The sequence below is a fragment of the Ochlerotatus camptorhynchus genome, unplaced genomic scaffold (genome assembly GCF_037179485.1).
Source record: "Ochlerotatus camptorhynchus isolate MF236.1 unplaced genomic scaffold, CSIRO-AGI_Acam_v1.1 ptg000002l, whole genome shotgun sequence".
Classification (NCBI taxonomy): domain Eukaryota; kingdom Metazoa; phylum Arthropoda; class Insecta; order Diptera; family Culicidae; genus Ochlerotatus; species Ochlerotatus camptorhynchus.
This window is the reverse complement of record NW_027040494.1, coordinates 1,912,357-1,925,611: the sequence shown is the minus strand read 5'-3', so window position 1 is coordinate 1,925,611 and position 13,255 is coordinate 1,912,357. Positions and strand designations below refer to the sequence as shown.

At 37.2% G+C, this 13,255-nt stretch overlaps 2 protein-coding genes across 3 annotated transcripts in view; one reads left to right on the top strand and one right to left on the bottom strand.

Moving 5' to 3' along the window:
* Nucleotides 1–13,255, bottom strand: part of LOC135705241 (HMG box-containing protein 4) — a 153,662-nt gene that overhangs the window by 28,506 nt on the left and 111,901 nt on the right. The window lies entirely within an intron of this gene.
* LOC135705101 (phospholipase B1, membrane-associated) overlaps nucleotides 1–13,255 on the top strand; it is a 67,322-nt gene that overhangs the window by 463 nt on the left and 53,604 nt on the right. The gene's annotated exons all lie outside the window — the stretch shown is intronic.

Sequence of the window (13,255 nt, the reverse complement as noted above, 5' to 3'; positions counted from 1 at the left end):
TTTGCTGCGCTCAGGGGAACACGCTTGTGTTAAAGAAAATATAAAGCAACGCTATCAATCACCTCCTCGGGAATTCACGTGTAACTAGATGGAACACCAGCCATCATCAGGTTTAGTTGCGTACTTAAAAGAATCGCTTGACATGCTAGGAAATGTATGTAGATCAGAAGTGGAATGCATAACCTGCGAGGAGAAAAAAAATAGCTCTTGAATTCATGGTACCAAAATACCATAATGATAGAAAATCATGCTTTGATGGCAGAATAAGTTATTAATTTGTTATAGCGTACAACTTAATGAAAATATAATAATATATTGATAGTAAAATTTGATATTATTTTGCTCTGGTTTTGATATTCTCCTCTACCCGGGTAGCGCTGTTGATCTGTGAAGGTGAACGTTGATTCGCTAGACACTGGAATGTAGTGTTATTTGTAATGACATCAATTACGTATGCTTACATAGGGGTTAGTTATCATCAGATGATGACTTTCACATAACAATTAAACAGAATCGTTAGAACTCAAGAATGTTCACACCAAAAATTGGTCATGGAAAAAATTGTTTCAAAAAATAATTCAGTAGGTCCATTCAAAACTATCTTCTATATTTCGATGGAAATCATTTTGACAACATTTAGCCTATTTAGGCTTCATTTACAATTGAGTGGATATTTGGCATAAAGAAGTGAATTACATTTTTCACAAAACCTATTTAAGATATTTGTCTGTTTATAAAAATATACTTTATTTCAAAAAAAAAAATATTGCTTTTTTTAAATGGTCACACTTCTCTTAAAGGATGTCCCACATCAAATTGCATCACGGAAGAAACGCTGTAGAAAATTACCTACACACCAAATTTAAATCGCTGAAACGCAGAAATTTTTTGCTGATCTTAGACTTGATGAAAGATCAGCAAACTTCCAACAAAATAATGCTGCTGAATTTTCCAACAATTCCAACTTCTGTCAAAATGACAACATTTTACTAATAATCAGTAATATTTCTTCACTGATTTTTCAGCAGTATAAAATTCTGACAGCTCACAGAATTTTGCTGAATAAATTCAGAAAATCGAATTTATTTTCACTGGCTGGCAGCTTCTATTAAACAAATAATAAATAGAAAATCGCCAGGATCTTTCCCATGCATACTTTATTAAAATTTATTATAACCAGTGCTCTTATAGTTTTGTTTATCTCCTCCTCCTCATTAGTTTGCGAATCGTACGAATGCAAATACTTGCGACTGTGACGCTAACAGATTGACAGCTCTTTACTGGGTGTCCAGCAAACTGTTATGTTAGCTGAATTTTTCGGTAAAAATGTCGTTTGCTGTTTTTCAGCAAAGCTTTTTTGTTGCTGATCATGATCCAGCAAACCGTTTTGCTGATAACGAAAACTAAAATTTGGTGGCTATAGCTGACCGATCCTTTTCAAACTTTCAGCCAATAAAATATAACCCATTAGTAAATGGCTCTAATGTTGGCCTATGGATCTAAGATTGGGCCCATCACTAAACATCTACTATTTATCAATTTTATATAGATGAACGCGTCATTGGGACGGTACTAATGGATATTTTTGGTCGCTATTGAAAATTTAGTCGATTGCTGAATTTATGTATGGACCCAAATTAGTGGCATTTAAGCCGACATGACATCAATTTTCCCTATTTATTTCTTTCAACTTCAATGCCATAACCGTACGCTCGCACCAACAAGCAATTTAAAGACACAAATAAGCATGTATATTGAATAAATGCTGTAAACAGTTTACAATGCTGAATAAAACAGGATGTCGAATTATGTGCTGAAAAAAGCTCATTGAGATTGATAGATGCGCCTTTATTTCACTGTTTGCTGTGATATGGTTAATTTACTTTTTAAAAGCTTTATAAACGTTGACTGTCTTCCTGATTCAGAACCAGAAGTTTGATCTAATAATAAACTGAATAAGTGTAATTTGCACATACACTAACTCTTAACTAAAATAGCTCTTTTACTACTATGCGTCCATGTTTTAATTGCATGCTTTGTAAATGCTTTATAAACGAGTATTAGATTCATTATTCCACAACACTGGTTCAGTCTAACAACAGAACGAAATCTGTAGAGTAGTGGCTACCAAGTAGAAGATCGCGAGTTCAATCCCAAGCGCAACTCTTTTTTATTTGTGTTCTAAATCGTAATCGTCGATCACACCACTCACGACAACAAATTTATTGATTTAGTTTAACTAATAACCCAGCATCCTTTCCTTGAAAATTGGAGAGATGAAGAGGTAGAATTGGTTGGGACGATCGGAAGTGATTATCCCAAGTAACAATTCAGCAATCATTTGGCATCCACTCTGATTTATGATGGTTTTATAATGGCAATGCATAATCCATTTAGTTTAAACACAGCATTTCACAGTGTAAAACGTTGCTGCTTAGTAGTTCCCCTTTTCGCTGTTTTAAAAACCTTTTACAGTCGGGCGATAAGTCAAAAACTGTCTTGTTTTAAAATTAAATTTAAAGTAGTTCTCAATCCCACCATAAAACTGTTCTATAAATCAATTATAAACTTCATTAGCAATTTTTTATTAATGTCTTGATAAAATACTCTATAAACCTGTTCTATCATTATAAAATCAATCATAAAACCATTCGGTTTTAAATGAGAGTAAAATGCATATATTGTTGCCTTTTAGGCTTTTAAAAGTGTATCATAAAATCTCCTCTGATTACAAATTGAACTTTAAGGATGGATCCTCATAGTGAATAAAAACCAAATTTATGACAAGGATATCTCGAAGAATAAACGAAGTTGGATGAAAAATCAAGCGATGTTAACGACCGAAGGGAAGTCGATTTCAGTAACAGACCAGCCTTCTCCAGACCTTGCGAATAGATGAAGATCGGAATAACTTGCGTCAGTACCGACAGCAAACCACTGAAACTGTCATTTAGCGGACACTAGTTAGTTTCCGAACTATAGCTGCGATTTTATTCGGTGAAAGGTCATCACTTGGTAAAAATTCATTCAACCGTACATTCCTGCATCGTTTGATGGTACACTTCCAGAACCATCCGGAAGAAGGGGATCTTTTCGGGAATGATCGAGGTTACAGCTGTGCGAAATGCGAAATGTTGTGAACACTTTCTGAGTAATTGCTTCCAAGCCATTGGGAGAGAATCGCCTGGAAGAACGCTGAATCGTACAGCGCAACTATCGAAAGATAAACAAACTTTGACGTTTAACATTTTGTAGGCAACATTGCCGCCATAAAGCTGGGTTTAGACAGGGCAAGTCAATTGATCAAGTCAGTTGAATTCAACTGACTTGAGCGCGAATTGAACGTGTAAACAATGCTATTCAACTGACTTGATCAACTCACTTGAATTGAAAAAAGTTGAACCAGGCTCAACTTTTCAAGCCAATTGAATTCAACTGAGTTGATCATTTGACTTGCCTAGTCTAAACCCAGCATAAATGCTGCCATAAATCTTAACGGGTAAGGATCAAGCAAAATGGCTTTAGATAAATACAATTCAGTCTACAAGTTTTCTTCATAAAAGGTATAGGAAAAACGTCACGATAGGGGGGGAGAGGGTAATTTTTTGCTCGATTTAGCGTGACATAATTAACGCATGGGCCCTTTATGCCTCCGCCATATTACAATTATTTTGTTTGTTTTTTACAATCTTCAATTTTTAATCTATATTTCCTCGGATATAACTTTATTTTAGTTAATTTAGCAATAAGAAAATATTAAGAATGCAAAAATCATGAGAAACAAAAATCTCGACTAAGCTTAATGATCGATCTGAAGAATATATATATTTTTTCTCAATGTTAAATAATTAGTAACATCGATGTTTTCCGTGGGCGGCCTCAAGTTTTCCGATGTTTTCACGTACATTTCACATCAAATTTTATATGGCACCTAAAACTAGGCCACTTCATGAGAATTATTTTATAATTTTTGAAATTCAGCAGGATTTTTATACGACCAGTTTTTAATTTAAATATTTTGATAAGATCGGATGGTATTTATGAATCCTTTTTTATCTTGATTGTTGTTTTTTCTAGTGAACTTAGCAAGCAGCTAGGGTAAATGGCTCGGATAATGGTTTAAATGGTTGTCAAATAGCTTGGAAATGGATCTCAATGCGTTTATCGTACAACGATTTTGCAGTAAATCAATCTTGAAAAGCTTCGAAAATATACCCTTCAGAACCTTTTCCAGAGTGGGCCAACTAGACAGATTCTAGCATCAATAAGGTTTTGGTGGATGCATCAATGGCAAAGTAATCTTGACCAGGGTTTTATGAATGTTGTTTTATAGTAGCTTTGTAGTATTTCATAAAACTCAAAATATTACTTGGGATAGGTATTCAGTTTCAAGTAAGCTTTTATTGAATATTGAGCAGCTCATTTGATGTATTTTAGGATACCTCAGATGGCAAGGCAAGCGGGTGGTGATCGGAAGGTACATTGTTCGAAACCCATGCAACGGACATGTATATGTATGTAATAAATTTTCTAGTATCTGTGTGGTTCTTTATTTTCGGTTTAAGTTTTCTGCTGTTGAACAATCGGTTAATAAATGTATAAAAGTGTCTAATTTAAACGTTACTTCACATGATAATCAAGCGTATACATCATTGCTGTTTAAGGTCCAAAGATGTCCAATAAACGCAGAATAATAGAACATTTAATCGAATAAGCTCTGTTACAACTCGTGGAAGTCGAATAAAAGCCTCTCGACATACCTTCACAACACCACGTTGTGGTTGAATAAATTCTCCACATTTGTGTGAACAAATCCTGAACAGAAGTTATGATTAAATACTGTTCAAGTATTATTAAGCATGCAGTTGAATAACATCCTCAAGAATCCGTTTTTTCAATGGGCGATTGTTTGTTGGGGCACCTTACGCTTAACTCCACTCATTAGGTTCTGTACAACATCTGACTGAAGCTTGTTCTGTACGGAGACCCACTTTTTCTTCATGTCTTCCTCAGGTTTGACCTCCTTGGGATGCTTCCGTAGTGCCTGCTTGATAATGTCCTTGAGTACGAAAGTGGCCACCCCGTTGGCTTCGTACCACTCCAGGGCAACCATTTGAATAGTGGCACGAAACTAGATCCAGCCAGAAGATCGTAGGGCCCTCGTGTTTCTTCAACAGAACTAGCAGACGCTTCCGTAGACACTCCTTGAGGTAGATCTCCGTTTGCCACATGAGCAGATCGCTTGCCAAATCATGTATTTCTCGGCAAACTTGGTAAGTTTCTGCTTCCTTACTTCCTCCGGAACATCAAACTTGTGCTGGGCGGTGAAGAACAGTAGCCCCGAAAGCTGCCGGAAGTCCGCCTTGACGTGAGTCTCATCATCCATGATGAGACAATGAGGCTTCGTCAGCATCTGGGTGTACAATTTCCGTGCCCGTGACTTTCCCACCGTATTTTGCCGTTCATCACAATTTGGAGCCTTCTGCACTTTGTACGTATGCAGTTCCTCCCGGTCCTTTGCTCTCTGAACGAAATACTTGGACAGATTCAACTTTTTGGCCACATCCCTGACCGAAACATTGGGATTCCGCTTAAACGCTTCCGCGACACGCTTGTGATCCTGATCACTAATAGAACATTGATTCTGACCGCATTTCTCTTTCCGTTCGATGCTCAGAGTTTCGTTTTAACAACTCACTGTTGTCTGCACGATTTCGGGTTGTTTTCCGATGTCCCAATGAGAGAGTTGAGGATTTTCCAGGTGCTTGCGCAAAATCAATTCGCGACGTTGCTTTTCGGGTGACGCCATTTTTTCCAACTTTCGAAATACTGACAGTGAAAAAAATACAGTGTAAACAATACACTCAAAACTACTTCTACCCAAATTTTCAAGAGAAAATACCCAATGGGTAATTTTATACAGCGTTTTTTTTCCGTGATGCAATTTGATGTGGAACACCCTTTTTTCCGCAACTTTTAAATTTTGGTTGAAAGGAAGCATTTAATTACGTTTTTTTTATTGGGTATCAAGTTGGAGCTGCGTGATAGCTTAGTTTTCAAGACTTGACCCATTTGAATAAATTAGGCTTCTATCTTTGACAATACAGCAGAAGGACTAGCCTATGTTGGCAGCTTGAACACAGGATTCCGTGTGTATTGTTTCAAGATAGTTATGGAAAAAAATGCTGTGACGTGTGCGCGTAGATACATCCGCGTAGTAAACCGATTGAATAAGCAAATCCGTTTCGAACGAAATACCTAAATTATGTAAGTTACGAATACCGCGCGAATTCCGAAAGCCGTGTGAGACAACCGAAGCGAGAAAAAAAATGCTTATTATCATTTAAAAAGTGCCACCAAAATAAATGTGATAGCCTATGTCGGCAAGTTGATTAATTTTAGTTTCCTCCCTAGATATTCTACTTATTTACTATTGAGCTTTGTATAAAATTAGTTAATTTAAAGAATGTATCAATCATTTCAAGATTTCGTGACCGTACCGAACAAATTCCACTACATAAGCTCAAAACACTTTTGACAAGCTCTACCGAATTGCAAATCACTTCTGCGTAAGCTCCGTAGACGTAGGCGCGGTGATTTCGACAGCCACGAAAAGTTAAACATGCATCGATACCATATAAGGAAAGATCGATTTTACGTAGGGTTTAGTTCATAGATTAACATTGACTGCTGTTTACAAATAGTACTTGAACACTAAGAAATAAGTTACCTCAAATGCTTTAACCGCATATATCAGAGATTTCGCGTATTGATAGCATAATATAGTTATCGAGTACAATAAACTCAGGGGAAAACAATACCTACAACAGATTAAAAGTTATCGATTCTCACATACCTCTACTTTTACTTATTACCTAAACTATTTCTCTCCTTGTTAATTTGCTAAATGCTATTGGATTGCCTGCGTTTTCTTATTGAAGTTCAAGACTAAATAGGAAGATTTATTCTACAACTTTAAAGGTTAGTTGCCTCCCTAAGCAGACCCCCCGCATCCTAATTGTTTTGTTAATCTACCTAATGTTATTCGACTTTCGGAATTTTCTTATTTAAGTTCGTTTGATGATTATGATATCGCATTAGCTTTACTAAATAATTGAAATCTCCAATTCACCTAATCAATCATAACCCATGCTTTATTAAGTACCTGCACTTGTGCTTGTTATCTAAAGTTAAAAGTGTTTCAAGTACTTTTGGTTTTGATCTATGCCTATTTATTATATATTAAGTAGTTCGACCCAAGTGATACCTTGAAGTGACTAAAATGCTTCAACAATGCTCACACGCTTCCGCTATGAGAAAATTCACTAGTTGTGCACCTATTTTATTTAGATTTTGTCTGTAACAGTAGAAGCCAATTTTGATGCATAATAAAAAAAATGGGATACAAATCTTTCGACGGGGGTTTGTTTTGCTTACTGCATAGAAACATTGATTTTCTTTTCAAGTCTCATGTTTATGATATTTGTCATCGTTACTCACCGTTTCCTAAGCAGTAGCGTAGAGTTGACGCCAATTCTGATTTCCTCAAAATGCTCCATTTCCCGCGCAATTTACCAACAATTTCCACTTGTCTATTTTCGGCAAAGTTCCACGTTATGATTTTACCATTTCTTTTACATGTCGTTTTCATCAAGTTGTCCAACTTTGGTCGTGGGACGTCCATTCTCGCAATAAGCATTTATTCCTCCATGGATCTTCTGGCAAACGGTCTTTTCAGGAGGTCATCAACAATATCCTGTTCCATGATTCCTATTTAATTTTGCACTATGCTATGAACAATATTCCATCAATGCTCTGAGGCTACTGAATGAAATGCAAAAATGGTAGTGAGAAAATTTAAAAATTTAAAAATTCGATGTGTGCGCGTAGGTAGGTATACAACGAATGACGGCTCTTCAAGATTCAATCAATTCAGAGAGAAACTCAAATGCGACTTAGCCTATACGTGCCAATTTATTCTCTTCTCTTTAAACTGTGCAAAGATAGAAGTGCACAAAATAAACACTAACACAGCGGCAATTATGCTTACGGGACTTCAATACATATACAACTGATCTGGTTGTAAATACGAGCGTTTCTGGTGCACAAGCATAAGTGCTCAGACTGGGAGAACTTAGCATGCGGTGGCTTTGGTAGAACGAAGGCATATTTTCCTTGCTTGTTTTGTGTCGCTCATTCGCTATAGAAGCCCAAAAAAAGTGTTGTCTGCACGTGGTAAAATCCCAGCGTGCCCGTACGTGAAAACAAGATCGCTATGCCTCGCTTCTGTTTTACGTACATTTCTTTCAGTGGTGTGTAAAACGGAGGTTGAGCAGCGATGTGGTAAACAATTCAGCTACTATCCAGTGATGTGGTGGATAATTCAGTTACTATCCATATGAAACCAATAAATAGGGCGGACAAAAATTGTTTCAATTCAGTATTAAATTTTTGCCTCTTAATTTTTTGAAATATAAATTTTACTTTCTGAAAATTTGAGACTGTGCAGTGCACGAGGTGCACATATGGACGAGACGCTACTGACTATATCACAATAGAAGCACGCCAAAGTGGAAATCCCAAGCCCAAACACTTATCCCAAATCAAAATTACGCACATATAAGATTAGTTACAATACCATGTACAAAAATGGTGTTTAACATTGTTCCCTGAGTAATACCTCAATGAAATCAACAATGAAAGCTTCTCACGCAAGTCGAAGGAGCACTGTTAGACACTTTCTGAAATAATTCATTAGTATAATTCCCTTGCAATCTATCTGCGTAAAAAAAAAATAAGATTGAATTGCGGCAAAATCCGCCAGTATTGCACCCAACGGCAGTGCCTATACATAAGCGTACTACGACGCGGCTCTCAAACAAAGGAGTAACAAGTGTGATACTATCAGTGCTGGACTAGATCTTTGGTTTTCTCATGCAGTAGTTCATCAGAGAGGGGAAGCTTAGTAATACCCATCGCCTGCCCATGGCGCCATTCTATCGCGGCATGGGCCAGCAACGCCGTCCATAAACCTACCGTCTCCAACACTCCACTATAAAGCATGAAATTAAGCCCACCCACCAACATCAAGGTGCAAAAACTAGCCAAGGGGAGGGGAAGCATTTAACCATAGCAAGGAAACAAAACCATATGCTAGGTTTTCTTTACTGTACTTTAAGTTTAAGGCATGATTCAAAGATTCCTTTTAACCAAAATTAAAAATGCTGCAAAATAAGAGAGATGTGACCATTCAAAAAAATCCTGAAAAGCATTCCTTTTTCTGACATTTTACTGGTCAAAACTGCAAAACTGAGTATTTTTGGCCTTATACTATTCAATGAAAATAAAACGATAAACGTAATCGGACTTTTAATCATACATTTCTGAGCTCATTCAAAGAGTTGACAAAGATATACTATCTCAAAACCTTCACAACGTGAAAAAAAGTGGATGGAAGCCGTTACCACCAACATTGTAATCTATTACTAGGTTATTCGAGTGGAATGATAGATTGATAGTAATGCTGATTACTGTGTTATCATCACATTAAAAAGCGTTGATTACTGTGTTATCATCACTAAGTAAACAGTGCTTTTTAATCAAGACTGCTAAGCCGAAGTAATACTATCAATTGACCTTTATTTTTAAAGATAGTGAATGATAATTTAGAACATTGGCTATGCTATGTTTGAGGGTGTTACAGACCATTCGTGTGATTTGTTTTAAAAAATATGCATTTTTGAAACATTTCGGGCCAAGGTTGCAAATACTCATTTCAGCTAAAATAATGTTTTTTGAAATAATAAAACCAAAAGATGGTATGATGACATATTTTACTTGTTACTTACAGAAGAGGTTACAAAGTATGCGTTTGAAATATAAAACCCGTAAATTTTACTTTCTATGAGTCACAATCAGCGATTTGCTGATCGCTGAGTGAGTGGGTGAGTGAGTGAGTGAGTGTGTCAAAAATCGCTGATTGTGACTCTCATGAAGTGAAATAAACAGGTTTAATATATCAAACACATTCTTTGCAACCCCTTCTTGTATCTTACCAATTCAAAATATGATTACAGCATCTAATTATTTCATAAATAAAAAAAAAAAACAATGTTTTAGCTGAAATGAGTGTTATCAATAAAATTCTTCCTTTTTTTTTAATTTTTTTAAATCTGAGATCCCAACCTTTGTTTTATGGTAAACATAAAATATGTCAGCAGTTCCATTTCAAATGACGATTTAAAAAAAAATGATCGACCTTCTACGATTATGTTGAAACATTGCATAGTTGTTTGTTATTGTCCAACATGACATTTTACATATTTGGTTCCCTAGTTTTCTACACGATTAACACTTGAAAAGGGCATATACAAAAATGATACGCATCAATAGAAAAACATATAGGGGAATTTACGTATTCTCGGCAACCTAAGCAGCGACCTTCTTTCTATAGTCTTTTTCTCTAAGGAACGCACACATATGCAGTATTCATTTGTTTACAATCTTTTGCTGCCAGCTGCTCTAACAAGTTCAGTAGAAAGAATTGTCAAAAACTGTTTTGAAACGCTTTTACAAAGCTCCAATCTTCTCTAGTGAGAGCGAGTATTGTCGGCAACCAGTTTTTAGTTCTTAGCAATCTTGATTAGAGGTGCTGATTACTGTGTTATCATCACATTAAAAAGCGTTGATTACTGTGTTATCATCACACAGCAAACAGTGCTTTTTAATCAAGACTGCTAAGCCGAAGTAATACTATCAATTGACCTTTATTTTTAAAGATAGTGAATGATAATTTAGAACATTGGCTATGATATGTTTGAAGGTGTTCCAGACCTTTCATGTGATTTGTTTTAAAAAATATGCATTTTTGTACCATTTCGGGCACATACAGTACATCTTTTTTCAACGCAATTTCACGAAAAAAATCAATGAAATTCTACATTTTTTTTTTTTTAAATCTGAGATCAAAATCTTTGTTTTATGATAAACATAAAATATGTCAGCAGTTCCATTTCAAATGACGATTAAAAAAAAAATTGATCGACCTTCTACGATTATGTTGAAACATTGCATAGTTGTTTGTTATTGTCCAACATGACATTTTACATATTTGGTTCACTAGTTGCGTATACGACTAACACTTGAAAAGGGCATATGCAAAAATGATACCCATCAATAGAAAAACATATATCTCGCGAACGATTTTTTTTTTTATCGAGATGGTGTCTTCGGCGAGGTTGCGAACAAGTATTGTGCTTTTCTAGAAAAATATGCACTGTAAAAAAATATTTTATTATAGACAAAACAAAAAATAAAATTACTGAAATTGCTTATTTATTTTTTTTTTTTTTAATATTTATATTGTAGTTTAGGTAAAGTGCTATTCACTGACAATGTGTATTTGTTGGTCAATTCCTAAACAAAAAAGTTATAAATTATTGAAAAAAGTAGTATTTTATAAAATACAATTTACAATTATCGAATATCTAAGTTCTTGACCTCCAAACCGATCTACCAATCGTTGGCGTTTGCCTCAAGAACGCCGCTAACTTGGCTATCGGCTATGCGTACCTGTCCTGCGGACGGATAGCCAACTTAGATGGAGACTTAAGTGCAGCTATTTCCAAGCTTCCGGAACCGCGGCTCATCGTCGGCGACTTCAATGGGCACCATCCGGACTGGGGCACCCCGCCCAGACCCCACTGGTTTTACTCTAGCGAACATCTTCGAGAGTGAGGACCTGGTGGTGCTGAACGACGGCGCTCCCACCTTTTTTAATGGACGGCACACCACCGCGATCGACATTGCCACTGCCAGTCGATGTATCACGAACAGGACACAGTGGACTATCAGTAACGACCTGTAGGTAGTGACCATTACCCGATCCGTATACAGCTTTCCGTAGGCAAGGCCCCTCCAACGACTCGGAGACCCAGATGGCGCTACGAGGAAGCCAACTGGGACGCCTTTAGGGAGAAATCCGACGCTCTCCTTCAGCAACGCGATCCGAACGACATCTCGAGCTTCACGGAAGTACTCTACGAAGCTGCAACAGTACCTATCCCAAGAGCGGGTAGCGTACCTTGGCGAAAAGCCCTACGTTGCGTTGGTGGAACGAGGATACCAAATGTGCGGTGAAAGCGCGACGCAAAGCTTCACGCTGGCTTAAGCGTCTCGCCTTAGACGACCCTGGGAGGGAGGAAGCGCTGAAGTTTTACTGAGAACGCCATCTCTCGTGCAGACAGGTGATTCGTGACGCAAAGCGATCTAGCTGGATGGATTTCTTGGATTCAATCGACGAATCCCAATCGCCAAGAACGTACCCCTCCTCGACGTTAGGCGTTGGATTGCGAATACCATTATGGAAGCCTGGCAGCAGGAATGATTCCAGTCGCAGACCACTTTCCTGAGGAAGATCAAGGGAACCGTACGCTCCTGGCCGGACAGCCAAAAGTACAAGGACCAGCGGATCATCTCAAGACTCCAGACCGGTCATGCTAGGATTTCCTGTAATTTCTGTGGGACACCTTTCCGCAAGGTCTGTTCAATCTGCAGCATCCCCGCCTCGGTGGAACACGTGCTGTGTGTCTGCCCGGAGTTCCAGAAGCTACGCGAACAACATGGACTCCCGGAGAACGTCAGTAATCTGCTTGGTTACGACCCCTCGACGTTGGCTGCGCTGATCGCCTCTCTGAAAGAAGCCCACTTGTATGACCAAATCTAGCCCCCCGTCGGTGGCTGCACTGATCGTGTGTTCCTCACGTTTCTATTTTTTTTTCTGCCGTCGGGGTTTCTCCGCCGGACCGGGCACTGTCTTCTACGGTGGAGCTCTACCTTGTTCGCGCACCCAGTCCTCACCACAGCCCCCTTCTAATCCTCACTTAACATTAAGTTTTTTTTATATGTTGTCTGTCTCATTCGTTGGGTAATCAGAGCCGGTTAAACGTCAAAAAAATAAAAAAAAATAAAACAACACCAGTTCAAAGATATTCAATAACAGCTATTGAGGTAGTATTTAGGAAAATAGTACTTTTTTTTCAATAATTCATAACTTTTTTAGTTATGAATTGCCCAGCAAATACACATTATCAGGAGTTATCACTAAATCTAAGCTACAATATAAATATATAAAAATAATTTAAAAAATATATGCAATCTGAGTAATGTTAATTTTTTTTTATTATTTTGATTTTCATTTTTGTAAATAAAAAAATAATTTTTAACGGTGTATATTTTTTCTTGAAACGCACAATAC